Genomic DNA, 27486 nt, shown 5'->3' on the forward strand with positions numbered 1-27486 from the left:
AATAAAACGTCGGGGAAATACTATCGCGAAAAGCTTTCTACTACAATTTTTCAACACGTTGCACGATAAATCGTGGCGTGAAATATACTTCCTCTCAAACAATTTTGTATACAACATTTTATACATACGAAGAGCAATTCGAAAGAAGGATTAAATCCAGAAATATACAATACATGTTTCTATTCACCGTAACCTAATCGAAGGGCTGCCACACATATAATGCAATACTACTTTACTATTATTGAATTTTGGTAAGGGAAATGAACATTAAAACTGATTGAACGTAAAGAAACTCTTTGCGCCCCCCATCGTTGGTCATCTGCAGATACTAAATGCACCCTCGGACTGCAACAACTAATAAACTCAAGAAGCGTATCAATTTAAACAATGAAACAGTAATGCAAAAGTACAGAAAGTCTGTAGAAGTTGATGCAACTTTCAAATCGACATTGCTCCACGGAAGGTTAACGAGTTTCTTCCTAATCCTTGAAGTACCTAAAAGCATCGTCCCTTAAAGATAACGCGAACCGTATACACGTGTACCATCCCCGTCCCCGCGCAGCTCAACGTTCCGTCTAAACAATCCCTCAGTGGGAACCACAGGGTGCGCGAAACAGCGGATTCGAAAGTTCCACGGATCGAGTTCGCCGAAGAAATAACCAGGCGAAAGGAGTAACCTACATATTTGCGGAAAGAAGGAAGCCAGATACGCGGTACGGTTCGCCGCGATGCTCGCGAGGCATCTTGCACTTTATGCGGGAGCGGCGGAAAGGGTGGATTGGGGGGCGGGGTGGAAGAATTCCGATACCTCGGAGCGTTACTTTCAAAGCGGTTTATAAAGCTGTGCAAACACACCGGGTGAACGGAAAGCGAGCGGGTAGCGACAACGCGACACTTTTTCGAGATTTACCACGCGCGTACGGCTAGACGCGTCGCTCCTCTCGAGGATGGGCGTTAATTCAAGCGTACACGTGCAACCGCCTCTCGTTTAACCCGGATGCTATCCAGCTGTCCGACATGACACGTCGTGACTATGGAACCAGTATCGTGGAAGCATCGTTGCAGGAAGTTGCCAACTGGGGCTAATTACCAATTCGATCCAGCAAGATCCGATACGTCGTTACTAAGACGTATTGCTTGACCGAGGGAAATCGCTTCTTGCGGCTTGGAACGCGCGTGTTTCACCAAACAACCGGAAAGAAGGGAGATGCTCCACTGAGCATAGGATTATACGGTTTTGTATGATATTTTTTACAAATATCCTTCTCTCTTCGTTCCAAGCTTAATGTCTTAAGCAATTACCGCGGTCTTTCTCTGTTTAGCATCGTGGTTGGTCGATTAGGAAGTTGTTTCTTGGAACGGTTGTAATTTTGATTTGATGGAAGAACGTGGATGAGTTATGAGACGTTCTCTTTTTAAATTAAATACCAAGAACTTGTGCTCGAAAAGAAAGAAATAAGGTAACGTAATAATGTTAATACCGTTTCGGGTTCCTGGAAGCAAGCACCAAAAGTAGACTTTTAATTCGAGAAATTTACTGGTGCCTTGAAAGTGCAGTACAAGTTTGTAATTCTGTACCGTAAGGTCTATGAACACGACTAATCGCTAATGCATTTTAAATGAGACCCTTTGAGCCGGATCGATATTTCTGGCTCGTAAGAACTAGTTGGTTCTTCTGTGCTCGCTGCAAAAAGAAGGAGACTGTAACGTACTTATAATAATACAGTTTCGCCTTTATACATTATACCGGTATGTTTATCAAGCACTGCTTTATTCGATCTAAAACGAATCACGCAGAAATTACCACATTGTACAAGATTCCATCACCTTCGCCGGAAATTTCATTAACATTTTCCAAAGTATCATAGTAACATTCAGAGAAAATGATCAGAAAAGGTCCTTAACAACCCGCTAAATCCGCGAGCCAAGAGTATCAACCAACATATTTCAATCATCCTGGCCGTAAGTGGATATTTATGCATTCATGGAAAATTTAAATATGCAAAAAAGTGTTATACAAAATCTGCCGCGCGTAATATGCGAAAATAACCAAAACGTCGAAAGCAAAGTGCTTCTGATAATTAGGATGCTGTGCCAGATTTTTCTCTTTTCCGCTGGTTAAAAGTGTAGTTTGTAAAAATGTGAATTTGCATAAACAAGTCCAGCGAGAAGGTGGCAGCGGTATCGCGGCGAGTGATCGACAACGACGGCTACTAAACGTCGCTTGCCACTTGAAAATGTCCTTACGGTATCGATCGACGGCGGCGGCGGCGGCGGCGGCGATGAAAATCACGATACGCCGGCTGCAAACGAGCCAGACTCAAGCATCCGCGGACCGCCCGGTCATCGAGCTTTCCCCTTCGGGACGGGAGGGTTAGGTCAAGCCGCAACGGGTTAGGCTAGGTCAGCCGAGGTCGATCGGGCCGCGTACGACGGGCTGCGTTTTACGACGGCGGCGCGACAGCGGTCGCCTACCCGGCGTGGAAAGTGGTAGTAGGATCAGGTTGGTCGGAAGGGGGTGTGAGACGAAGGTGGTTCGCGGGAACTGGCCGAACCGCAACCTCACTCTCCGCAATTACAATGCTAATTCCGACGTACCGAGGGGTGGTGGAGGGCCTCGCACGGTTAATCGTCGCGCGATTTTCTTTGTCCGCAGGCCACATCGCTATCGCGGGACCCCGCGATTATCGCGTGCCCCCGGGTATGGGCCGCGTGCACGCAACGCGGGTCCTGCAAAATTCCGCGACAAGTGCCGTTAACGAGCGTTAAACTCACCCCTCGCGGCCACCTGACACGCTCCGACGCGAGGGTAACGGCGGTGTAAGCGGCCCGTTTCGTTCCTATGAAAACAAGCCTTGTTTTACTTATTTAGCATTCATCTTTCTGCGAGCAAGCGATCCGTTTCGATCGCAGTCGATTAATTGTAATGAACGTTGCGATGCTGCGAAACGATGAAATATAATAATTGGAGGGATGATTGTACGACTTCTTTCTCTTTACTCGTTCTTCTTTTTTAGTATTAACGTAGATCTTCGTTTCAAAAGTGTTTAATCCGCTCTTAAGCTCACACACGCAAGTTAACGTTCGAACCCGTGATGAATCCACGGTAATCGGATAACTAGAAATCATCGTTCCATCCCTTTACCCTGGTATCCAATCTCGAATGAACTGAAGGAACTGTCATCCGTCGAAGGCTACGGAATCGTCTGCAGCAGCTCTCTTCGGATTTAAAAACATGTGTAACAAGTTTAAATTCGCCACAACTCTCGCTGGTTTCCTTTATCCGGCCTCGGATCCTGACGAACAACGCGCGAAATAAAATGAAACGTCCGCGCTGTTTATCCCGCAACAACATTAGCATTACCGTCGGTAAAAAGCTCGCGCGGCTCTTTTCTTTCGCCGGCAAATGCTCGGCTATTAATATCTCGTTACAACAATGCAATGTGACGTCTCGCTTTACGTAACACCGTGTCCGAGGGGTTGCGTCACACCCGGCATCGTCCGCGTCCTCATATTATATTCCTTTATAGAGATGCACAATGGGCCGCGTGTCACGTTGCATAACGCGGCAACATGCACATTTCCGCGAGCCATCCGAATCCGCCCCCTCGATACCGCCCGTTTCGCCGTCCATCTACGTCTGGATCGATAGGCTTTCGAGCCGGGACGAGAGCGTCGAAAAGTGTCGAAGCGTCGATCGCGCCGCGCGCCACGGCCCACCGCCAGGACCCAAACGGAGACATCGAAACGCCTAATTAATTAGTCCGGGCGGAGGGTGTACGCGTAACCTATCCACCGATTATGTAACGGCTGACAGCCGACGGGATACCGTAATTACATCCGGGCACGGAATATTCAATTGGATACCTAACTCGGTAATAATCGACACCACGGTATTAACGGAGCGTGGAATATTGATAGCAGCGGTAATTTCGTCGCAACGACACCGTCGACGACGATCCGCGGCCGTGTCTTTAAGGCGCCTCATGGAAAATTAATATCCCCGGGACGGATGCTTCGATTCACCCGCCGCTTTACTTATTCAACGGGTTTCGCTCCTAACTGGGTTTCGCCCGCCGCCTCCCCGACCGGCGGAGCGCGATGATATTCAAAGGTACGCGGATAGCGCGGAGGAGCGGTACCACCATCGCGGTTCGCCCTGTCCGCTCGGTTATTTCGGGACCCGTTTACTTCCACGCCGGACGAGTACATCCACCGTCCGCGATGATTTATTGAGATAAGAAAGGGTGTTGCATCTATTCAGGGAGAGGCTCCTCTCGCGGTCGCATGAATTAATGATTCCTCGGTTAGTAGGTTAGCCCGGTACGAAAGACGGACAAGTTTTATAATGCATCGGTGAATTAATTTCGTCTCGAGAGATTCTTATCGCGCAGATGGAACCACGGTCGTGCGATGGATCGGTTAATTATTGAGATAGTTTATGATGCGAGTTTCTTTGACACTTGATGAATGACTGTTTAAACGCGTTAAAAAAAAAGCTTCGATGTTTTACCAGCGCTAGTTCAGAGATTCGTATCTTCTAGTTCTAATTGGTTACTTTTGAGTCCCCTCGAAAGATCTCTTTCTCGTCTCAAGTCTCGAAAGCCCATATTGTTAGCGGCAGGGTGACAAGTTACGGTACAAATGACCTCGCGATTGACGACAGCTGATATTGATGATCCCTGAGCGGATCGAGTCCGATAGGAGAAATTTCACTGTCATCTGGGATCGTAGCCATCCGATCCTGCGACCATAAGGTTCTTGTTATCGATTAGAACCAGTCTAACGTTGTCGTCAGCGGGTCCCGCGATCATCGCGAGGTCTTCGATATCGATCTGAATGACTACGAAGTCCGGTCCGTCCGCTGAAACTGAAAGCTGGTCGCTATTGACTCGCGGACTCCTTCGATCCATTTCGATGATTAGTATATCCCAGTAATCGTTGGCTTGAATCGTAGAAACTCGTAATGGTTATCGATTGACTCGAGTTTGGAGCTGACGTCTTCTACAAATTCGCAGTTGACGGGGTTCAACTCGGTCGCACGTGCTTCGGTTCCACGTATCTTCCTGTCGGCGATACCGTCTTCCGAAATCGTGGTATCGATGATACTGTCTTCGAAAACCGCGAAATACGATCCTATTATCCTGGATAGCGTGTCGCGCGACATTTGGGCTGACAATTTCGGTTTACACGACCGCCTGGTCGTCGTTATCGCACTTTGGTAATTGTTTGGACAGTAGTTTCGTCGATGACCGAAATACTCCAAGTATTTTATATATTTTTCAATTTCGTTGTCAACTTCCTACTATTTCTCAACTGTTACTTGTAAACAGTTTTGTTTACTAATTCCATTAAATGTAGCTCTCAAGCTTTGTTGTAATTTATATTTATATTTAAACTTATATTAGCTTTTCTTCCTTTATTTATTGATACGAAGACGCTCTTGACAAAGTAGCGCAAAGGATTAATTCAGGAATACCAGAATTTGATTAAAAATAAAACGAATAAGATATTGACACAAGTATATGGAACGCAATGGAGGTTCGTCCCTTAATTTTCACCTTCCCAAATTGCAACAGTCTGATACAGATTGTTCGATGCAGAATGCCAGACCACAAACTTATAGCTGACAGACCGAGTCTCACCAGTATCTACTTGAAATATCGAGGCCGAGCGCGCACTCCGATTTGCGCTCGAGCAGAGCATCAACCACGAAATTGAGCTCCTAGAGTTCCGACCACTCGACCATCTAGCCCTCACCCCTTGATCCCCCTCGCACGCCTATAAAGGATGTGCATACAACAGAAGGAGCGGGCTGGTCGGGGTGGGAGAGGATTGGGTGCACGGCCACTTGCGGAATACCGTCAGGAGCCAGACAGCTACCACTAATCAGACTGTTTCCACTTAATTTGCCGGGGTAATTAACCGTCTCATTCGCCCCCGTCGACCCTAAAGCCATTGCGCCGAAACTAAACCTAGGTACTCTATTATGCACGGGACCTATTGTGTCAGAGGGATGCCTTTGAGGACGCGCGCCACGGAAACGTACGACTTCCATTGCAACCCACCCTTCTTGTTTCGAGGTGCTCAAAAGTCATCATCGATTCATCCGGGGGCGAGAATCCGCCGCCCCTCGGTTCGACGCCTCTCCTATGCATACGTTCTAACGCACGATTTCAAGCGCCTGCAATTCAATTCGTGGGATTGCTCTAAACAACATCTTCGAGTTGGTTTTATAAATTGTACAATTTCTTATCTTGAAAGTAACGATTGTCTCAATTGCAGATATTGTTGGTAAAAGGCGACGAATCGAGGTACCAGCGGGAAAGGTATGAAAAGAATTTTCGTCGAAATAAGTGAAAGGAACAGCTTGTAAGGTTAGTGATCTGACAAGGACTTATAGGAGTATTCTAGAGAGGAATATATGTACTCAAATGCGTCAGCAAGATAATAAGATGGTATAGAACGACTTAAAGACAGGGAGGCGAAAACTGGGACGATCGTACGACTAAACATAGATAAACGAGAATCGCAAATTAAAGAGCCAGAACTAGGCTGTGTATGTAAGGAAATTAAAAGCGCCATCAAGGAATAAACACGCAGTATAAATACCGCGCAAAGGGAATATATAAGAATGTCGAGCGTAATTGCACTATAAACCTTCGTGCATATACATACTATCGTTCTATATTTCACCTACGAAGAAGAAAAATTACATCTATCCACTCCATCGTCAAAAACTGCTGTATATTACTACGATATGCTATATCGTAGATATATTACTTCCACTTGAAAGGAGAATATGACATTCTACGGAATTAATTAAAATTCTTTACGCGCATAGGGATCAAAGCGACGATAAAGACAAAAAAAAAGAAGAGCCAGCACAGCCCCGAGGAAACGGTTGATCCCTTTGACTCGGTCATCTTCAAAAACCAGGCTGCAGCTCGCATAAACTTTGCTCAGGCTGTTCGACAAAGTGAGCCGGAACGTTTCGCCGTCTGAAACCGACAGACAGAATGGGTTCACCGTTTCCGGTGAAATTCCAGGAGAGGCAGAACAGGGGTATCCTGGCCTCTTTTGAATCGCATCCATTTTTCACAAGTACTTTTCGTAGTCGGTCGCGCGAATCGGTATTTCGTCTAGCTGGCAGCCTCGACGCCGTGTCCACGGCAGGCGCACCGTGAAATTTTAACGAAGTCTAACTTGCAACCGGTGCATCCCGCCGAAACAAACTGCCAGCTGAATTCGGTTGGGTATCTTCTGCTATCTGTTTTCGTCCCGCGATCGGTAACGCGACGCAAACGATTCAATAATTCATTTTGCACATCCGAGCGTTCTCGCAACGCGTACTGATTCGAAGTTGTTTTCAGACGCGATGATGTTTACGATAATAAATATAAGAGTAACAATGTTGATTACTTGTTATACGTATTTGCATGGAGAGTGAAATGCGTGCGATAGTAAATATGCGAAGTAAGCTAACAGTGGACACGAAAAATGGTCGAAGAGCGAGGAGAAGTAGGCTAGGCAAGGTGGTGGATGAGGAAAATGTGATTAAATATGCTCTTAATGTGTTCTTTTAGGTCAGACTCTTGGTTTGATTTTATCTCACATTTGTGTAAAAGGAATTTTTTCTTACGCATCGTTTATTTAAACTTCGGTTATCGCGCTTTCGCGCGGCAGGATTTTGATACGGCTGATGTTTATTCATTTTTCCGTGACATAGTTTTATTTAGCAACAATATCAATCTTCCATGGAATTCTGTTTTTTTTTCTCCTCTACGTTTACAGAGACTAACCGTTACAATAGTTTTCTGTGATTTAATTTGAAAACGAATATCGTTGTTTGCCAATGCCGCGATATTTTCCATGGCTGAACATTTCTGAACTTTTATTATACAATGAAAAATATTTTTTTTAAATCCTGCCCGGATAAAAAATCGTACAATGCGCTGTACAAAAAAAAGCTGCGTTGCCGATACTGAGCTTAATATCCGGAGGTTCCGTACCAACCCAAGGAATTTCCATGTTAAATTAATATCCGATGCATTCGTCCTTTCTTCAAAGAATGTTAATCATGTTATTTCGCGGAACCGTTCGTTCCCAGTATGTTTTACATCCCTTTTTCTTCCCGTCTAAATACACAATCTTCAAGCCTCAAACAACCCAATCTCGACTCTTTATAAACAATTGTAGGGGTTCTTTGCGGGGAAACCAGGGAGAAGAAAGCCGAGGAAAACATCCGGCTGAAGTTCTGTCGGGGACCGAATACGTAGTCCTCGTTGCAGCCTGGAAAATTGGGGCGGGCGCAATTAAATCGCACAAAACAGATTCATTTGACAAAACTCGAGCGGGTATTGCTCGCGGAGACGAGCTCTGCTAAACGAGCAAGGTTGACATCGTGTTCTCCGACCGGGTGGAGGGTCGCGAGGTTCCCCTGTAGCCTCGAATATTGCAAGGGTTGGCTGATAGGGGTTGGCTCGATGCGTAACAAGCCGGTTAAGTATCCATTATCCGTTCTGTCGGGTCGCGACCGCGGACAAAAAGCACGCGTCTCGGCTAATGGTTGGTTTGGCCCAGGTTGTTCCGCGGTCGAACAAAAACTCCTCGAATTCAACGACCTTTTGTTGTCCCAGTAATACCTCCGTTTCCTGGTCTTTACATTACCGCGATCTCGCCCTTAGCGCCAGTGCTCTTCAGGTTCGTTATCGAATCGCTGTTCGGTGCTTTAAACATCCGCGAATGCTTCCGCGATCGGATGCAGCGGCTGAGTTCTTCGAATTCTTCGTATACTGTTGAACCTAATGTCGGTAATATTGATGGAATAGGGTACAGGTAACTTCGTACTCGCAGATTTTGATATAGAAGGCTATGAACGGAGGAACACGAAATTCCTAAACTGAAACCTACCACAGACTCCCTGGATTCGCGTTATCTAATACGGAGATCTTTGGGTTATAGGAATTTCGGGACTGTACTAGCAAGGATCTCACGAATGTCCAAAGTTACGCGTGTCCCGTAGGTTCTCACGTGGAACCTCGAAGATTATGATAGTCACGAGAGCACGGAGTGGTAAGAGGTCTCTCGAGTTATCTGGTTAAGCTTTAAAAGCTTATCCGCGCAACCAGACCCTGACAGCTAAAAGTTGATGCAATTTTCAGTGATTCGCTTCTCTCTTTTTCTCAGATTTAGCCACGGAAAAGCAGCGAAAGCAAACGCGAGTCTACCAAGTATTCTCCGGTGTCTGTCGAGACTCGATATCATAGCGACAGTTCTACAGTCGATATTGTGGTATTAGTCGCGACGAGCAGCAATTGGAATGCAACACGGACCCCGATGGACCTTCGGGAATACGAAGACGATGGGAAACAATGATTCAACTGGGTAACGCAGCTGGGAATGGAGGACGGGAGGGAGTGGTTCGGGGGATAGGAAAGTAAGAACCAGTTCGTGGATACAAGGACGCATCGGTGCAAGGAAGTCACGTACTTTATAAAACGTAGCAGCCACCATAGCAGACGGCACGATGGTGGCGCGGAGCACGAAGGAAACGGCGAAGAATGGAGATAAAAACGATCGTATTTGCCGGAGAGCAAAGAGGAGTGCGGAGCGACCGGAACATATGGTCTCCGCTGCAATATGGTGGGAAGAGGTGCTTTTACTCGATAAACGCCACGAAAATGAGCTTTTTTCACCGACCACCCCCATCCCTCCGCGCCTCTTCAGCCTTCAATCCATCCTCGCTCTTTTGTCTCAGTCCGGGCAAACCACGTGATTTTTCGATTCCGCCTACCGTTCCGTCAGTAACAAACGACCTACCGAATGAGATCCAGCATTTTTGCGTTTTCCTCTCCCTCTCGCACCCTCGAGCGCCGTTTACCACTACTCGCGAGTGGATCGCGCTACTTGCTCGTCGTTTAAGCCAATTTCCTCTTCGAAACTTCCAAGTGTACGACGCCTGCGCGTGTAATTAGAGTATAGGATGTCCGATGCACGAATAAAGATGAGGGGCGCGCAGTGGGTGTACGTCTGCATAAAGTACAGAGTCCGATAGGTAGCCGCATACGCATACAAAATGCATTGTATGCAACGTACGGGATGTGAAATGCGCAAAACGTGCGGAATACGGAAAACTATGGAATATAAACCGGAACTCCATAAAAATCCATGTAAAGCTATAGAGCGAACAGCGCACACCCGAATGCATTAAATATCGTATTGTCGCACGGGTCGATAAATAAAAGGGAATATTTTTCGCGGCTCGTTTGCCGGCGATACTGGTCGACCCGGCGATTTCAACGGAACCGTCGATACGCTATGCATAATTGTTTTCATTCGTCCCGATAAATCCTCACCGGGAGAGTAGCGGATAACAATTATTCCGCGGATAACGATCGAGTCCTTTATTACCCGCACCTTATGAATGTTACATTAAATCCGAAGCAGCTCGTTTGGACGTAACGATCGCAACAGCTGTTTCCGCTCGGTGTCCCTTTAATACGTCCTGTCGGAGCACGAAGAAGACGCTCCACTCCGCGTGATGCTCTAACGCGGAATTATTACGGGAACCACGCAACCTGCTCGCCAATACCGTCGCAGAGACGTCGCACACCTTCCGTTTATTTCACCCTCTGTTTCTAGTACACTTCCACGTTCGTTTCGTTCGCGAACTTTATTAGAAACCAAGGAAACGACTGCTGCGACCGACTTTGTCTCGCGAGCGACGAAAACGAACGTTCGATCGAACCTAACGAACCAATTTCGCTCAATCAGAGAACTCCTTGAAGGGAACGCAGAAATACGGAAATAATGATAGTACTTACGCGCAGCACTCGTAAACACCTTCTTCCTGTCGTTTCTCCAATTCCAGGTCGCCCCATTGTTTTCCACGACACATAATACCGAGAGGAATAACGCGATGCTCGCATTTAGCGTAGAATATATTCCGCGCACGAATCGACGTAAATTCTCCGTTTCCGGCCGCGCCTCTACGTAAAACCATCTCGTCTTTATATATGATGTTATTTTTCTGTTATACGAGTGTATACGACGGGTGACATGTGACGCTGTTTACGAGCACGGGCCTCCAAGTACAACGTAAATACGCGGCACTATGGAGTCTCGCGAAACCGCAGTAACCGGTAGGACGACGCGAAACAACCATCCAGCTCGGCAGCCGGAACTACACTACTTTCTTTCGTAACGCAAACAGAATTTCGGACCCGCCGTGGGCCCGTGTTGACAGAGGCCGGACGCGACTCACCTCGATGAACGCCCTATTAGTTATCGCGGCCAAATATTTGTCGGTAAATTCCGGGAACTGAGAGCCAGCGTTATCTTGTTGGACGCCATCGGCTAAACGTACTCGTATTTTCATGACGCGCAGCGATCGCTGCAGAGAAGGAAGTATAACAGTTGGTACGTAGCAGCGGCAGAGAGCGGACTGCTTCTTATTTCTCTTCGTATATACAGTTCAATAAATTGCACGTATCGTTGCGCAGTGAGTGAATATTAATTTTTCAACAACCACTTGCGAGGAATCGCGACGGAGGAAATGGAGCACATTACAGGGTATACATGTGCATAAGAAAATCACAGGTACGTTTTCAAAGTCGTATCGTTTGAAGTCAAGTAGAAAGAAAAAATTGAGCCAGTCGCGAAATGTCACGAACAAGCGTACAATCGGAACAAGAGCATCGTTCCCCCTAACCGAAGGCTTCATTAATCAAGCAACCGTCGACAGTGCGTGTGCGCGATCGAGAAAAGGAAAACGCGAACGAGCGAGATAGAAATTGACGAACAAATGTAATTGTTCGATTAACGCGAACGATAGTCGCGGTTTAATCGGTCCGATCGTCTCGTCGGTTGACATTTGCAAATGAACAGTTCGTGCGTTGCTTCTCGGCTCGGCTCGTATCGGGCAAATCAAATTAAAAATACAGATAAAGCATCCCTGTTCGTTGGTACGCGAATGTCGTAGCGGAGATTAATTAAGATTTAGAAATCGATAATACAGTTTGTACCATTTATATGTCTCGCGACATTCCTGTTGTTTCAACGATTCCTTGTTCCAGTTTAAACCTGTTAATAATTGCCTAAGAAGCTAAGAAATCTTGCCTCGTAGCCACAGTAGGAGCAGCAACATTCAATAAGAACAGCAGTCAATCCCCTTTAATCCCACTTTAAACTTTAAACCCTCTTTCCGAACTCATACTGAAAACGATAGCTGCTCTAGAGAGCCGGCACTTTGAAATGAACACGAGAGCACCGGATTCTGAAATAAGAGCTCTAGAACGAACGCAACAGCGACACGGGGTAGGTGAAATGGTAGATGAGGGGGAGAAAATCGCGACTCCGGATAGTTATAGACTCCGGTGCCCTCGTTTATTGGTCCTGAAGCGACGTCAGAACGCACCGAGGCGCATTAGGAAACAGCCTGTACCGTCGTTCCATTTCCCTCGGTTGCCTCGCAACCCCACAGGCGTGTTACGTAAACCGTGGCCGACGTATCGGTAGACGGTGAATCGTCTTCCCTTGCTGTTTGCGCACAGCCGACTCCATCGTTCTTCCGACTTTCCGCGGAAGCTGACGGGACGCGGCGGAGAAGACGTTTCCCAGCGATCTGCGCGCTGACACGTCGCGCCGCGCGGATCGGGACCGATCGAGCCCTGTTAAAACCGAGCCTCCTTCGCTCGATCGATGACTTTTGTATTACACGGTGAACTCCACCTCGAACCGGAGGCGTTATCGTTCCGGCAACCGCGCGCGATCGATCAACCAAATTTCCCCGCCGCTTCGGCTGATCGTGTCAAGTAGGTTGTCGTTCCGGAGAAATCGCGTTTCCCGTTTTTCCTTTGCGATCGGATGCGGAACAATTTGACGGCAGAAAATTGTATCGACTCGCGCGGAACGAGGGTGAGATGAAATTTGTGGTCACCTTTAGAGACGTCCCTAAAATTCATCAGGGATTTTTATTACTGCGGTGACTGCGTTCTCTCGACGCTTCGACACTTTACGCTCGAAGAGCAACTCCCCTTCAGCTTCACGCATAAGCGATCCCCAGGTTATAGAATTTCCGAGCGTGAGTGATGATTTGCGGGATAAAAAATGGCTTTGGAGGAAAGTGTGCGACCACCATGGGGTTGGATTCTACGGGGGATACGTGGAAAAATGGCCCAGTATTTTGTATCCATGATGTCGGGTGTAAATAGCTACTTTTTCACGCTTGCCACGTGTCAGCCGATAGATTTATCAGACGCCAATAATTGCTGAACATCGATAGATTTTGAGACAGCCGCGCGGTAGTGGAATGAAACCTGCACCCTCGCAATGAAACCGGTCGTAAATCGAGCCGCTTCGATTCCAGGCCTCCCGTTGCAACTAACAGATTTCTCGCAACGAGCCCTCAATTTTCCCTTCTCTTTCGAACTGTTAGCGATACGGTTACTAAAGTCACCGAAGACAGAGTATCGAAAATATTAATCTCATCTGACGAATACGAACATTTCATTTATTCCCTGTTAATCACGAGAAGAGTACACAGTCAAGTTTCGACGAGGAACAAAAGAAGAGAACCCATTATCCTTTCGCTTCTCTCGTTCCTTCCGCGAATCTACATCGAATCTCCATCTCTCGGTTCCACAAGCCTTTACTCACCGCGCGCGAGACTTGTACACACGAATCACGACGGAGATCGATCGTGCCTTTTCGAGTTACGTCGCCATCCAGGCATCCGTGAAATCTATTTTTCCCATTGTTTGCCTCCCGCGTGACGGTTCCTTCGCCGTCAATCGTGGAAACCGCGGCGAGGAATCGCTGGCTCGATTCGCCAGCACGGCGATAGGAAGGAAAAAAAGAGGAAAGGGAGGAAGAGGCAGAGAGGCGCGGAATAATACCGAGGAGAGAACGAACGGGGGTTGGGAACGAGGTGGCGCGCCGGCTCAATGGCGTTTTCGCGGAAAGCTACATGCGAGGTAGGTGTGCCGAACTCGCGGCGCACTTCGGGAGGGAGACCAATTATTTTCGAGTGGAAAAACGCGGTGGAAGCCTCCGCTAAAGAGATTCGAGGACGGCAATGGTTTGGTCGGAGCGCGCGGGGGTGCGCGGAGCGGCCGGAAGTGCGTCTTTTATTGCTCGGTTATTTCCGTACGACTGAACGAACGACTCGTGCGTGACTATCGCGGATCAGCCGCGTCCGCGTGGCATTCTTCGGGACGCAGGACGAATATCGAAAAGCGTAGTGCTGGATGACAAAGGGGCGCTGACGTTCAAAGCGTGGCTCCGAGCGTCGATTGTCAGAGATGACAGTCGATGATCGCATTTGAGAATTCGTCGAGAGCAGGTTTTCGTCGGGGGAAAAAACTGACGTCCACCGCCACCCTCCCCCAGCGATCATCCCCCGTAGACGCGTACTTCTGCGCGTTCGCGAAACCGTGAATTAATCGAACCCCCGTCAATGGTATTTAATCTCGCCTTTGTTTATTCGCGCTCGTGCTCCGAGAGCTGAAGCCTCTGATAGCTGTCTGATATTTATCAGACGAGGCTGGAACGGGCAATAAGGAAGCCCCGGAAAGTGATTACCCTGACGCTGATTTTGCAGTTTCCGCTCGAAAGACTGAAAGCGTGTCGAGTTTAGTTAGAGCTTGGGAACAGACGTACGAGTGAACACGTGTCTGTATTTTTGTTATCGAATAAATATCCTGCGTTAAGCATTTTAAAAAGGTAAATAGAAAAAAGAATAGTTACACGTGAAATAGAATTATTAACACGGTAGGAAGAAGCGTTGGCTGTAATAAAATGAAGAACAAACAGAATTAAGACGAAGCGGGAATACCAACGTCGCCAAGTTTTTCCCTTATTTACACTGGGGTGGTTAATCTGCGAAAGATGTCGCGATAGGACGTAAATGGAGTGGCGAGGATATTCAAAGCCGGTGAATTTCGTTAACGCCGTGGGACACGCTTAATGCAGGATAGCTCCTCCGGTAACCAGTGTCTGGATGGTCCAACTCAGCACTTTGATATTTCTTTGAATAGAGATCTGTGTCGCGCGATAGTCCCCCGTATAAAAGCAGCGAACCAGGAAAAGAGGAAATCCTTCTATCTTTCTACCTTGCGCACTATTTGACACGATCGCTGACAGCACACAGCCTGCCGCACCCTTTTCTACCGCGCCTCCTGCCTCCCCTCTTCACGGCCTTCGACATCAAAGAAATCACGATTCGTATAATGAGACGCGTTCGGAGAACGAAGGCTCGGGATCCGAAATGCGAACGAGATGATAGCTACGCGATACGAAATAAGTAATGTAAAAGTGTTGTAACGGGACGAAGTAGAACGGGGATGTTTTTACAACTCGTATTTTACGTTTCTCGCGTTCATTCTTTAATTTGTCTGAAACACTTGTTGAAAAGTTTGAGCGAATATAAATTAGAAAATTTATTTTTCGCGTAAGATCTTTACACAATTTCCCTCTAGCACTATTATTCTTCCTCCCGCGTTTCGAAACTTTATAATAAGTTTGAAATATCCCGCGCCCGCTTCATCCCTTCTGTTTAAGTAACGTAAAACGCGCTAAAAACTTGCAACTCCCGCGAAATCTGGATCAATCCCTCCCTATTACCCAAGGTAAAGCGGGGATTACAAAGTTATCGACGTTTTCGTCGAGTAATCGCTCGCGAAGACACGGTGTTCCCGTTCCGAGTATCACGCGCCGATCGCGCTACGCGATCACGAACTAATTATCGTTAAGCAGATTGGCTGGATTGAAATTTAACGAGGCAAAGATGCTTGGACGGGGAATTGGAAACCGATACGCGCGGCTCGTCGAAGGATTCTCGGCTGCGTTAGATAATCCGTACGCCGCGGTAACATGCGTTCGTCGTTTACGCGGTTGGCACCACCCCCTACGATCCGTTCCTCGAGTTGCACAAGTGAGAATCACTACCAGCTATTCCGGTATCGGTTTATACCTCGTGATGGATTAACGATTCGCTGAGAATCGTTTCACGACGAATATCGCGATGCGCAGAAGCTCTGACTCGCTACGACTTGCCTTGTGAAAGGGTTGATCGTGAGCTCTCGTAGGTAATGGATCAGTCAAATTTACGACGTAGCCTGGATGAACGCTTACAAAGCAGCTTTGGTAAAAGATTTTTACCACGTTTTAATTATATTTTTTAATTATTTGTTTAGTTTTGGTTCAGAAAGCAATTTGTAAGTTGGAATGTTTACAAAATGTTTAATAAAAAAGAAGATGTGTGGGGATACAAAATTCGAATATTGCAGCACGTTTCAATTCGATATTCTATCAGTTCCATCTAAACAGAGACACAATACGGCTGTATTCAGATCTATCAACGAGATGCCAAATTCAAGGCATGCGCGGGTTACTAAATGGAAAATGTTTGAAGGGTGAACACGGGAACGCGCATCCGTCCCCGGCTAAATTGTCATGTACACGTTAAATGCCTCCCCTTTTCTTTCACCGTTACACTCACAATTCACTCGTTATCCGAATTCTTTTCACTTCGTATCGTGCACTTCCAACTGTTTCACCGTTTCGCACAATAGAAACCGTACCAGCGTGCGCGGGGTACAATAAAAACGAAGCGCGACAAAAATATCTCAAAACTATGAAATAACAGACAAGAATTCCGACTCGTCTATTTCCGTCTGATATCCATCGATGGAGCAAAAGAAAATTCATGAATCGTACACACGAGAGCGTAGAGGAGTTACGCGATCGTGGAGTTACGCAGCAATGGACAAACGATATAGGGTAGATAAAAATCCGGGGAGTTGAACTCAATTTTCCGCGTTAATCCGAGCAACGAGCAAGTCGAAACGAGAATAGAGGCCTGATCGCTTAATATTCATAGAGACGCGACAGGGAAGTCGGCGTTTCTCTCTGATTAGTACGCAGCTTTAAGGGTGTTTTTACTTCGGAACGTTTTACTCGGCATGGATCGTATGGAAAGGCGCTCTCCAGTCCAGATACTCCATGGCTACGTGAACTTCCTACGGTATACATAGTAACGAGCGCCGCGTCACAAAGAATTTCATCAGTATCAGCATTTATTAGCATGATAATGGTGTTTCTGGAACAACGACACATCATGCACGGTGTACGTCCAGCGAAAGGTGGCTATTAGAACGTCCGCCCGGTCGGAGGTTGGGAAGATCGATGGCTCCGAGAACCAAATTGCTCGGTGCACCCGTGGCGCAAACGAATTTGATTCAGATTCGAATTTATCGCGGCAAATCGAGTGATTACCAAAGTTGAATTTATTGCAGTAGAGCCTCGATTATACCATTATGCCCCTATTGATACAGTCCGCGAGAATAATCGAATATCTTCAGAAACATTTCATAAATATCGATATTAAACGAAGAGCCTCGAACACTGAGTTGGCAACGTTTTTCCGATCGATCGATCTTCCGATAATCAAGGTTCCATTGTGTCAAAAAGTTTGTAATCGCCGCGAATTCAATATCGAATTATGCAATATTCATCGTCCTCGGATATCCGTAAATGGAAGCTTAATGGTGATCAGTCTAAAATCGCAAATCGAATTCACGCAATCTATTCCATTAGTAGACGATGAATAAGATTCAGTTCTGTCGTCAAATTCTCGGGACCTCGGTTTTTAACGTCTTCTGTCGCAGCGACGGCGACGAGCTTCGTATCGAGTAATCGGCATAATAATTCCGTTTAACAGCCGGACGAAAGCACAACGGAAAACTTGCCTTATTCCCCCGTTACCGCTTGTATAGGCTGACTTCGCCAGCTTTTCCCATCGACTGTAAAACGATTACGTCATTCGAGCCCTTGTGCTCGCACCTGCTCTCGACTTCGATCGTCTTCAGGGAATTTCGCTGAGACCGACGTAACGACCGACGAGTTTAAGTGGCCGGTCCCTTTGGTGGATGGTCGCGCAACCGTACCAGCAGGCCGTTCGTCGATATTCCCGCTCCTCGATAAATAATGTCGAACCCGCTATTTCTGTCGACCAGTTGAATAATCGAACGCGATGAACGTTTAATCCTTGAAAGAGTTGCGAGTCGGTGATTTCGAATTAGTTCGTAACGAAGCGAAAGCACTTACCGATCGCAAGCCATTCGGAGGTTAATTATTTACGTAGATACCATTGTACGTCAATTCGAATATTCGATCGTAAAACATGGTTGAAATTTACAAGCTCGATAATTGGAAGCAAAAAGCTTAACATAATTCGATAAAAGAAGCGGTATTCTGTTCTATGGAGTAAATAAAACGACGAAACATCGTCCGTTTATTTCGAGTGGCAAGCTCTAAAAATATCGGATGAATGTCCTGAAAGCTGGTAACAGCGGCAAGAAAAAGGTATTCAATGCGTTGCTTCCACAGTGAACGGGATAAAAAGCTTCATCGTTGATAAAAGAACAGCCGATCGAACGGTAATTAATATCGGTGGGCCGCCAGACAATCGGCTGGCTTAATTACGACGTCGATCGCTATTCTTTTTGTTAATTCTGCCATTCTCGAATAGCTGCAATATTTATGCGCCAAAGATCCCCCTGAAAAATCCTACGAGAACGCATTCATCGCCGAGTCCAGATTCGTTCTCCGTTAAATTATAGTAAAAAATACTCGAATGCTTAAGTACCGATTTATACCACTAGCAGAGTAATTACCAACATGGAAGGCAGGAAGTGTACTTAGACCTAGACAGAATTCAGAGACTAGACAAAACATATTCGAGTTTTGGTGCACACTTAAACATCGCAGTTCACGCTTCCGACATCATTAAGAAAACATTCGCACAAAACGTGTTTAACACTTCACCGTGGGATATCAGACAGTAATTGATATTGTAAAGTTAACTTTCGCGTGACTTCACTGCGAAAGGGAAGGAGCTTCTTGTTATTTCACGATCCACATTCGGATCACTGTTTCGTCGTTGCATCCCACTTTTGACAACTATTCACACTGGAAGTACCAGACATAGCAAACCGCACTTGGTAGTGGCAAGTTAACTTCGTCAAGTTTTCAATGGAAACATACGAACATTATTGCTGTTCCACGATGAAGTTTCGGTGGCAAGTGTTGTTACTTTATCGTATAAAGCAAAAACACTTTGCGACCGCATAAAAATATCTGTAAGATTCACAATATAAATATCTTTCGATTAACAATAAATTGCTAACTAATATCTTGTAAATTCTAACAAATTCCAGGTTCCTCGTTAATTCGATGTCACAAACAGCCATCGCCATAGACCAGCTGGTAGTCTACGCTAATCGCAACGCAATGGTAACCCACCGTCTGATTAAAAGAACGACAAGTAGAACGAGTCAACGGCTGACAATCGAGTCGCATCCTCTCGCGATTTCGAAGCGGTCGATTAACGTTTACCGATGCGTAGCCGGTAATAAGCTCGACGGGCGATCGTCGCATTAAAATCCGGCATTCATGGTCGTGACTCCGGTATTGTTTGGGCGATGTTGATGCGGAAGCGGCTCCGTCGGGGGTTGAATGCGGATTTTATGCGGGAAAGTTTAAACGGTACGGATTTAATGGGACGGCCTCCGTGTAAGCCGGCAGCCGGAAGAACATTCGGCCGGGCATTATGAACCGGGCATGGATCGTCTACGGGACGAAAATTGCCGACGAATCGTTTTCCGCGTGGCGGAGTAAACGGCTGAGCATTTTTTCGTTCGAAACAACCGGAGTTCGACGATACCGTTGCGCCTCCGTAGAATGCAAACTACGATCGTTCGGCTCTCGTGTCCGAGCAATAAATCCGCGCAGAGTCCTTTTTACCGTTGGTCGAATCGCTCCAAGTATCATTATTATTTCGAGGCGTTTCGCTCGACTTTACAATCGAACGGAAAACCACTAGCATTCAACGAACGTTAGTTCTACGAACCATGGTAAGTAACGCAGGTATACAGTGAGAATTATAATTACTCCTGAACGACACGCGAACTGCCTAATAACACATGGCGGAGAATTACAAAATAGTCGGGTAATTAACTGTCGGCTACCACGACCGCGTTGTTCGACTTCGATAATAAGTAGCTGTCAGCGACAATAAATAGAGGCGGCGCGAAATAATTAAGTTGACGTGTTAATTTTACGAGCGGAACGAATCGCGTGAATTTGGTATCCAATCAAAACTTGGACCCTGGTACTGGCCAGGTTTCGCGACGAGAGGACGTTTAATGGGATCGATAACGTCCCTGCCAGGGAGCGGTGTTTCCGTATAAATTCACCTGTGCTCGGCCGGACCGAAACAGACGTTAACCCGTCGAAATCCGAACAGGCGATCGTATCGTTTTTAAGTGCGAATTGCACCCCGACGATCGCATAAATATTTAGCCGCGCGTGGCTCGCGGGGTTAGTGCGTGCGCGCACCCCTATTGTTCTAATTAAGATCGCTCGGGGGAAAAACGATTTGCTCGCGGTTGTGCGCCGCTCTTCGGGCAAAATAACTGCATTTCACGTTTCAATGCTTCGATATCCGTTCAGACTGGTTCGGATAATTCTTCGAGCAATATTCATCGCCACCGGGGGTATATTTTCAGAAGCGTCCGTCGTGCGTGCAACTCTTTCTCCCACGTATTCGCCGTTGAAAACTCTCCGCTACCGTTACTATTCTTAAATCGAATTAACCACTGACACTGTAATCATCGAAATAAAAAATTGCCCGGGTGTCGTACAATTATATTGAATTGTTAAACGCGAGTTCGCTCGGAAGCTTGGACGTTCGCGTGGACGCTCGTGTCAACGATCGGGGACAATTAACAATCGAACGATAAGGGACAAAGACAGTTTCACGTGGAGATATCCAGCGGCGGAGGACGCGACGCGGCACAGTTTCGAACGATTGAACGTCCCTCGTTCCCAGGGCCGGGTCAACGAGGGCCATAAATCAAGAAACGAACAATGGTATAGAGGCGTCCAATCAATTAGATGCGTTCGCGAGAAAAATGGCTCCGGCAATTCGAAACGCTCGTTACTTGGCCCCGTAACGAGCGAACTGACGTCCCGAAGTCCCGGGACGCGAAAACACGCGCGGCCAGTTGTTGTCAAAAACGAATCGCCCGTAAAATCCTTCGCGCGGCTATAAATTTCCAATTAAGTTCGACGATGCGACGCGGCAGGTAGTTCACGGTGCGCGCCGCCGCGACACCACGCCGAGCGTATTAACTCGTTATTAATACGGGGGAAACGTTCCTTGACAGCATTTTTCGAACTGTTGACCCTGCACTCCTAGATGGAATATTGCGTTCGATATCTTATCTCGTCGCAAATTTATCGCTTTCAATAACCGGAAGGAGTTTAGAGCGATCGAATTAAAGTAAATCGATTTCCATAGACGCGCTCCTCTTCGCGCGGTTGTATAAAAGCATCGAATATCAGCAATTTTATGGACGCGACTCGGGCGAACTTTGGCTAATCTATAAACGCGCAGTTAGAAAATCACCTTCCGACCCGTCGAAAGTTCGACGCGAGTGATAAACAGGCTGACGAAAATCGGGTCGTCACCGGTACCTCGGATCAATTGGCAATTAACCCTCTTCCCTGCGATGGACTTTATGAAATCTCGATTCGATTACAACGAAGTATGTGGCGGAGACGTGGGAGATTGGACGTCGCCGTTTCTAACAGCGGAAAATTGGAAATTTACCTAAGCAATTTGCCAGGCGCTTGATTCTGTCGTCGCGCGGCGCTCGTGGCAATTCTTCATTATCCGCAAGTGGATGGTTACGCTGGCATTCTGGATTCGAAATGCTACCCGCGGTGTCAATTCTCGTTTCAGCTTCCTTCCCTCTCTCACTTTCTTATCTTCGCCGCGGGCCGTCGACGAGATGACGATATTAAGAACGACATTTCTCACAATTCTTCAAGTTCTATTTAGCAAATATGAAAAATTCCGCTCTGTTCGCATTTCGAGATTTAATTACGCGAATTCTCGCTCGATTAAATCGCCATTGTCCACAAGCATGGATGTTAATAAAGCAGCGGAGCAGAGGTCCCCGAAAAATATAGGGAGTTCGATTTTACACGGTGGCAGTAGCATCGGGTGTCCGAGTGAAAGCCAGGAGAACACCCTGTCGAAGTGGGGGATGTGCGCGAACATGGAACTCGGAAAGGGATGGAAAGAAAGAGGTGTAAAATGGCTAGGCATCAGTCAAGCATTGAGGACACCAGATAGAGACGTATTGGGGGAGCGGGACAAAAAGGCATTGTCGTGCAACCACCGTGGGTTGGGTTCTGTCTGTTGTCACCTCCGACCTTCTTCCACGCTGCTGTCGTCGGTCGGGCCTACGCGCGAATCGTCAACAGAGGCCAGGGCGCAGAATGGATTTCATCGTCGGATGGAATTGCGCGGGACGCTTGAAATCGCCGTCAATTATTCCGCACAATCGACCGATCTGGCAAGTAGCACTCGGATCGCGAGGCCACGAGCCAGCTTCCGTCGTTCTATTACGACGATTGGTCTAATTTTTAAACTTTGCCCGATTCGCTCGAGATTGAAATAAAGCGAAACGAAAGTGGTTAGAAATGAACTGATTAGTATTATCGAACGTCTATATTAAAATTTTCGAACGGCTTGTCTAGCTTTTTTCTTTCGCCATTCAAGAGGAGGAACATTGGCGGTGATTAGGAAACTTTTCAAATACGTATTCAAATTCTTGGCAACTCTAAAAACTGTGCTCCAGTTTTTTGATTTTTATCAAATATACAGAAGAAATAAAGTGTTTGACGCTGATTGCTAAAATAAAACAAGGCCATCTGCTCGAATATAAAATGTTTTTAACATAATCTAATTATTCAGAGAATTGCTGCATCTATAAGTAACTCGGGATACTCTACCGTTTAGATCAACGATCGGGAGAGACCGGGAGAGAAAATATCCCAGCAGGAAATATCCGCAACCATTTTTTATGCATAACAGAAGTCAGAACCCCTCGTCACAGTTCTCTATTTCCAGTTTAACATCTGGAACAGTGTGATATTAGAAATCGGGTCAGCGGTGGTCCAGATTCCACGGGTATTGTTGCAGCTTCCCCCGAAACATTTAACAGAGTGAAAAAAAAAGGAGAGGAGAAAGAAAGGAGGCTATCGCTGCGTATCTCGACAGCCGCCCCATTCTTTGTCCGCGAGTATCATCAAAACATCGGGCCGAGTGGCGACGCGCTCATTTTCCCATTTTATCGCGCGACGATATCGCCAACTTGGAACGTTTCCCGTGGAACTTTCGTTACAGTTCTGCGGTTCGTCCCGCCGCGACGTACGTGTTCCGAGTCGAACTATTAAGATCGACATCCATCACTGTCGAACGGAATCGATACGAAAGACCATGCAGCCTCGTCGGTTAATCGACCAAGAAAAACTACCGTCAAGTCTAAAGAAAAGTTCCCCGAACCATCATAAATTTCTGCAACGAGATAAACTTTGACAACGACTCCTGCTCGTACGAAATGATTCTACTCGAACTGCTCTAGCGTTTCATTAATCTTTCCCGCTGCAGAGTATTCAAGAGGAACGATGAAGAAGTGTTTCTCGTTGTTCGACTTTACCAAATAAAATGATCACCCTCAAATTGTGATTTATAGACGGCCCTGTTTCGTATTTACCAACGCTTTCGGACAGGTGGTAAAGTATCTCAGGGATGCGCGTGAAATTGATCAAACCGCCCGAGGAATCTTTTACATTAGCAATTTCAAAGCTCCGCTTTAAATTCCACCCTCTTTGTTTCCCACAATTTTCCGTTCTACTTCCAGAAAGTTGTATCGAGCTGCGACCTCGTGCAGCTGCAGAGCACATTTCTCCTTCACGTCCGTACAATAAAGAGGGTCCATTACCATTCCAACTATTAACTAAAGAGGAGAAGTTCTTCACACTTCGTTTCGGTCGAGAGATTTTTCATTTAATCCTTCGCCCTCGAATGCATAAAGTAGCACGCGTCGCAAGCGCCTCGCTATTTTGCCCCGCAAATACGCGCATTATAGAAAAATTTTATACGCCAAAAGTGGCTGCGAACTCGCGAAAGTGTGCTAATAAAGTTTTTTCATTCCTTCCGCTCCCTACATTGGGCAGAAATATTCCACGACGGAACAATGCCGTTTCAAAAACACGCCACTCGTTCGTACCCGTACATCTCGAAGCTGTAATGCTGTTTATGTTACGTGTTATTACAGGCACGGGCCGCTCGTTCGTTCGCGGCGTAGCGTGAAAGTAATTACAAACGAAGGAAGTAACAAATTGTTCCGCGGGACAGCCGCGCAATAAACTGCGCCGAGTATTTTAAGTAGTCGGGTCATTTCATTGTCAGACGGGGGCAGCGTAACTCGAGGAAGCGATTCCACGTTCGAAAAACGACGTCTACCTTTACGTCTTCCCGCTCTCTATTTTATCGTCGACGTTTTCGTAACTAGTCTAGACGGTCCACCATCCGCGTAAACCGTTTTTTTATCGTTCCTTGCCGCGTTTTACAACGGTGTCGAGTAAACCGTTACGTATTTCTTTACGCGTTCACCGCCGAAAACGTACGCATCGCCACGCGTACCGACGGCGAGAAGAAAGCGTAAAAACACTCGAAAGTTTCCTGCGAAAGCGGCTGCTCTTCCTTTACGTCTTACGTTTCAGACGAGCTTTACACGCTACTCGAAACGACGGTAAACCCTTCCGCGCGCACGGGCAATGCCTTTATTTCCGCCTCTATAAAGTTACGAAATACCCGAGGGATAGCAATTTTTTTTTTTTCTTTCACGGATCCCTATCCCTCTGCGAACCCTATATTCGCCACCAGGCCGTAATTGTTCGAGCGAGTGATTAAAAGAGAATTTTTCATCGCCAGGCGGGGCACGGCGAGGTTTTCGACGTCACTGCAATAAAGTAATATCGAATTCGAGACACGGCGGAGAATTCCGGGAATGTTCGATAAAGTGACCGGTGACCAACGTGAACGGGATCGTACCGAAGAGTAAACGCGAAACGAGTCCATGTATCGCAATCTGGGAGGGATTTTCTTTTCCCGTCGCGTGTCCTCGGGCTAATTTCTAAAATCCGATAAACATCGGGGGTTCGCCGTGCGGGTCGCGGGGTATTGACAGGGGATGAAAGTACGATGGGCTAAGGAAATTACTTCTTGAAAATCCCGGCGTGGAAACGTGAGCAGAGCCGGTGGAAGACTCGAAGGAGCGATTTTCAGGATTGCCCGGAAAATCAATAGCTATCCGTGCTTTAGCCGGCTAACAACGGTCTCCTGACGAAGGATTCTTTGTGCTATTCCAAGACCCCGCCTCGGAGGCACAGTCGATAATTGAAAATATTGATTCGCGGGCATGCGTTCCCTCCAATACGTCTCGTTTGCCGCGAGTCGTTACAGGGGACCAGGAAAGCGGCTACTCTCTTCTCGTCTTTCCTTTTTATTTTTCTGTTTTTTTTTTTTTCTCCACCCCCACGTTGCATTTCTTGAATCAACGTCGTCAACTCCATCTGCGGGGACACACATCTAACATGCGACCTGTATCAGCGTTTCCATTTATTCAACGATTTATTCAGAGCGCGCCACGGATCCTACCCCTGCCTCGTTTCTCCTTTTGTCCCTGTAAACACCGACGAAATGACGTAGCAATCGCTTTACGCTGTAATCATCGTTCCACCGTTGACGGTTGATGCATCGAGTCATTGTTACGTGTTTGCGCTTTTGTTCCCCCCTTCGAAAGTGCAGTGTAACTCGTTGGGCCGTAACGGGTTCGTATCTGTATTCATTGTCCGGATATTCTTTTATAATTTATGGTTAGCGTTGATTGCTTTTTAATGAGAAAGAACGGATACGCGTTGCCGCCGCCGCCGCCTCTTAACCGCCGATCGAGCCATCAACCGAGAAGGATGAGCTAATTTCTTCTCCTTTCGCGATCACCGTTCAACGGAACTCAATTTTACCGCGTCGGACGACACTCTCGACAGCCGAACCCCTCGAACAATAATTACCCCATCATTTTACCGAAATAATCTCCCCGGCGTTATCGACGTCACGAACGACGTCCGTGCTTAGCGCGTGCGTTGCCAAAGTGCTTTCCACGGGCTGTCGCGAATCGGATCAGTCGCACGCGTGTCGACGACAGCATCGGGGTTGCGCGTTGAAAAATCCTTCCGCGTGTGCCGTAAAAAACCGGTGAAACGCACGCTACTTGACGTGTCAACGGCATCGCGGGCGTGTCATACGCGCCAGCAGGAATCAGCGCGTGAAAACTCTTGAAACGCTCGAACCAGAGGACGAGTGGGCCGCCGTGCTCGGCTGAATTGTCCGACCGCTGACAATCTTCGGAGGATGCGACGTGAAGGGCTTCCGGATAGCGTGACGGGACTAATTGTGGTATATCGTCCTAAACAGCCGCTGTCCACGCTTGGCACCGCGTTCTGTCAATAATTTCGACAGCCCCGATGTCGACCGGCTCGCGTATCGATTCGACGGTCCTCTGTTTTTCCTTAACGCGGTATCGGTTCAAATTGACCCAACGCCACCGACGGAAATTTCTTCCAATCAGAAATTTCATTCACTCGTCGCGAAAAACGATTATGATCGAGCGAATACGTTTGTATTTCACACGAGTGAGAGATAAAAGAGATGGAAAAAGTGAAGAAAAAATGAGTTGGATGGTGATGAGAGATAGAAAAGGTACGTATTGACCAGTGTGACCCTAAAACCCTCGAATCGTAAGAGCCAACGATAACAGGGTCCACCGTCGACCACCCTCCGGAAAAAGGGACGAGTATCCGGCGTCCCGAGCGAGCAAGGCAAACAACAACAGGCGTTTCCCTTCGCCCGGACTAGCTGACGGGAACCAATTAATTGAGTATAACAGAGTGTGTGCTCGAGTTTCACGAGCGATCCGGCTCGAGCGGATCGCGGTCCAAGCAGCTAACTAAAAAAAACAAGCCTGCATACCATCATGATCGAGACGCCGCGGCGCGTTCGATATCACGGGGACACACATTTCGTCCCTCTCGATGTCACGTGGACGATGACGCTCGGTGACAGAGCAGGGGCCACGGGAAAGCGATTCCTGTGCGTGACATCCGGTCGCGCGGCGCGTATACGAATTTCGACCTGAATCCATGGCCGTCCGGTGGCCCGGCCGATCGCTCGAAATGGAATTCGACAGGCCACTCTGCCTCTTCCCTTCGTTGCGTTTCCTCGTTCGCCCTCCCGCGCCGACCCCTTTTATCTATCTCCACCGGAGAACCGTCGCGGCGGCCATTAAACGTCAACGACAGGTCCCCGGATGACGAAGTGCCGCCGATGCACAATGCCCCCGAGTGCAATCGCACCGAAACGAGTACGCCGGCCGGGGCTTTGACGAAGTGCGTGCTACCTGGATTTATTTGTTCCCTGCTGATTCAGGGGTGAGAGAGAGAGAGAGACGAGAAGAGGGGAGGCGTATCGCCAAGAGTTCGTTTGGTTTCTGCGTTGATTTGTGATTT

General features: G+C 47.2%; 1 protein-coding gene across 14 annotated transcripts in view; it reads right to left on the minus strand.

The window, feature by feature from the left end:
• LOC143425434 (agrin) overlaps window positions 1-27486 on the minus strand; it is a 371036-nt gene that overhangs the window by 124833 nt on the left and 218717 nt on the right. The window lies entirely within an intron of this gene.

This window comes from Xylocopa sonorina, chromosome 7 (assembly GCF_050948175.1).
Source record: "Xylocopa sonorina isolate GNS202 chromosome 7, iyXylSono1_principal, whole genome shotgun sequence".
Taxonomy (NCBI): domain Eukaryota; kingdom Metazoa; phylum Arthropoda; class Insecta; order Hymenoptera; family Apidae; genus Xylocopa; species Xylocopa sonorina.